This window comes from Battus philenor, unplaced genomic scaffold (genome assembly GCF_028537555.1).
Source record: "Battus philenor isolate CCGP_79_NKW_IND1 unplaced genomic scaffold, ilBatPhil1.0.hap1 SCAF_22, whole genome shotgun sequence".
Taxonomy (NCBI): Eukaryota; Metazoa; Arthropoda; class Insecta; order Lepidoptera; family Papilionidae; genus Battus; species Battus philenor.
In genome coordinates, this window is record NW_027181685.1 from 8,631,141 (window position 1) to 8,634,103 (window position 2,963).

Consider the following 2,963-nt stretch of genomic DNA (forward strand, 5'->3'; position numbering starts at 1 on the left):
GTCCTGCTGATTTATTTGTAATCATTTAAAGTTTATAAACAGTGATATTGCTAATTCGTTATAGTGTGCACGTGAGCGCAAGTAGACCAACAGAAAGGGGGACGAACCTCGAGAAGGCTGGTCTCAAATATCTCGTGTAAATTATGTCAATGGTGCCCTATCCGTAATACTACTCACTCAGGCTATAACTGGCATTCCGCACAAGAATAATCCAAAATAATCCTGAAATTAAATATAAAAACTAAATATTCGTAGCCTTTTAAATCATAGTCCTTTTAACACTAAGCTAGGACAACTTTACTCGTACGTAAAGTACAGCATCTAGTTTCCAAGATTTAATTGTTAGCGTTCGCTTCTTTTAGTATATACGGTCCGCTTTGTATTCTTTAGACGGCACTGTTTATACAAAGTCCCTTCAAGACGTTTGTTCATGTCATAGAGAACGGCGGGGAGAACTTTCTTGTCTAAAGAACAAAGTTCCGCGAACAAACTTGACAACGTTAAAATCACACGTGTTTTCTTATTTACCCTTTTTATTAGTATTTATTATTGTTATATGAAGTAAAAAAGTTTTCAAATTCTAGAATTATGTCGACATGAAAGGATTTGAAGTACAAAATACTTACGGAAAAACACTATAACAATTATGTATTGTCATCAGCTCATAACAAAAAAAAATTGAACATTTGTGTTATTTTTAACAGTTCTACATTTATTTATGTATTACAATACAATAATTTTTTGTCAACCAGTGTCTAAAATAAATGCAATAAATAGAGAATATCGGCAGTAGTTAAAATGCAAGTTGTTAAAGAATGACTGTTTTGATCTAAAACATTGACCGCAAATAAATATAAATTTAATGGAAAACTAATAAGAGGTGTGTGAATTTATCTCATTACCTAATTAATTTTATAAGTAATATCTTCTTGTGAAAGTTTTTACAGACATTTTAGCGTGTTCTGCGGGCTTTCAACGTTTACTAATGCTAGGAATAAAAGGCAACTTAATCCTTAAGAGATTACTTTTTACAAGAGAGTAAGTGGTAACTTAATGTCATCGTCATGTCATAATATATTTGTTTTGTATTGTTTCTGAGATGTTTTTGCCTAAAGTTAAGCCCTTTAAGCCCTAAGGCTTTTGACAGCTTCATCGGAAATGAGATTGCGGAACGGAAAGGTCCGTGAACAATACTAAAACTAAAGCGTTCGGGTTTCCGAACCTACATTAGACACTCTGGTGGAGGATGAGGTAGTTAAGACGAGGCTTTCCTGATTGAGCCTGTGTTATTGTTAATAAGTAGTGCGTGTAGAGTGAAAATTGAAGGGCAGCGAGGACCACTCGGCAATCTAAGGAAGAATACTGATACGGAAAGTCCTCTTCAATTACACAGGTACTTCTACTCTGTGGCACAGAGGGCGCGGCTAAATAGGAATAACACCTGAATATTTCTTTCTTCATTTTCTATTGTACTCATTAAAGTTACGTGTGCATCCACGTTAATATCCATACCTGGTCATACTTTAGTTTTTAAAGAGTGAGGTCTGCACTGTATCGTGACAGTTTACGAATATTTCAATGTAGCGGATCTTTTAACAACACATGTGCACACGATGTAAGTGATTCGGTAAATAATTCTTACTTACACTTAGTTAGTCAATGATACTAAGACGAGTAAATGTTTGTGTATAATGGCGATGGCAGGGTAGATAAGGATTGAGATCAATTATGAAAAAATCCTTATACCCTAAAATACTTTTTATTTTTAAAATTGAATTAATTACATAACAAAATAAATATACTGTTATTCCTTAAAATCGTAAACGCAACCAACAAGCATTTTTATAAGTTTAGGTGCCTAACGCATGTTATTATATTATTGGAAAATAATATTTAAAAATTAATTGAATTGATTAAAACTAACTCCAGAGAATGCACTGTTTTCTTTTGAATGAAATATACCAGCGAGAGTTACAAATATATACAATGTACAATTATTACAAGTAAATACAGTTATGCAATAATTTCGTCATGAAAATAATGATGATAAAAATCGTAGGTCGCGATTTCGTTGCTTTGAAACAATATTATATAATTCTCACTGTGCATTTATTGTATAGAATTGCCACAACTCACAAAGAAATTTTCAGAGGATAGGCAGCAGCTTCCTCTGCGTACCATAATACCATACTGGGGTAGCCAATCCACCTGCTAGCGTGGCCATTATGGTATGTCTCCTATAGATATCTTTGGCCTTGCAATAGGCGTGTACGGGCTAAAACGAGGGCATCAGAAATAAAAGAAAAAATGGTTATATTATTTTTTCATAACATCAACTCATTTAACATAAAAAAGGGTTTACGATGGCGCCAAAATTACTACTAAAACATTTTCTATTACCTAACCGGCTACCACGCCGGTAAATCTCTAGTCTGACTTGTAAGAGGAGTACAGGATTATCCATTGCACCATGACTCAGTTTACAGGTATGCTTTATAACCACGTTACTTGCTCACTTGTAAATATGACATATAAAATTTCGAAGTGTGACTATAATCAGGTAGTATTTTATCATGATTATTAATGCAAAACTTATAGTCAAACTAAAAACATCCTGTGGTTCCATCCAACGGTTAGATAAAACGACTTGTAATAAATGAAATTATAATCCTTTTTCTTTTTATTTCATTCTTTCTTCTTAAACGTATTTGACTTTCGTTTGTTTGATTCAAAGGAATTCTTAAAGAAAATTCCATTGTTACATTTTTTTTAAATAGTGGAAAAATTAAGGCTAAGCTTTAATTAAATTTATATACCATTGATATGGATGTTAACGCATGTTTTACGGTGCTTCCAATCGGTCCTATTGTGAATCTATGAGAGAAGCCTATGTCCAGCAGTGGACCTCCTACGGCTGAAATGTTGATGATGATGATGATGATAATAATACACAAATTGAGGAC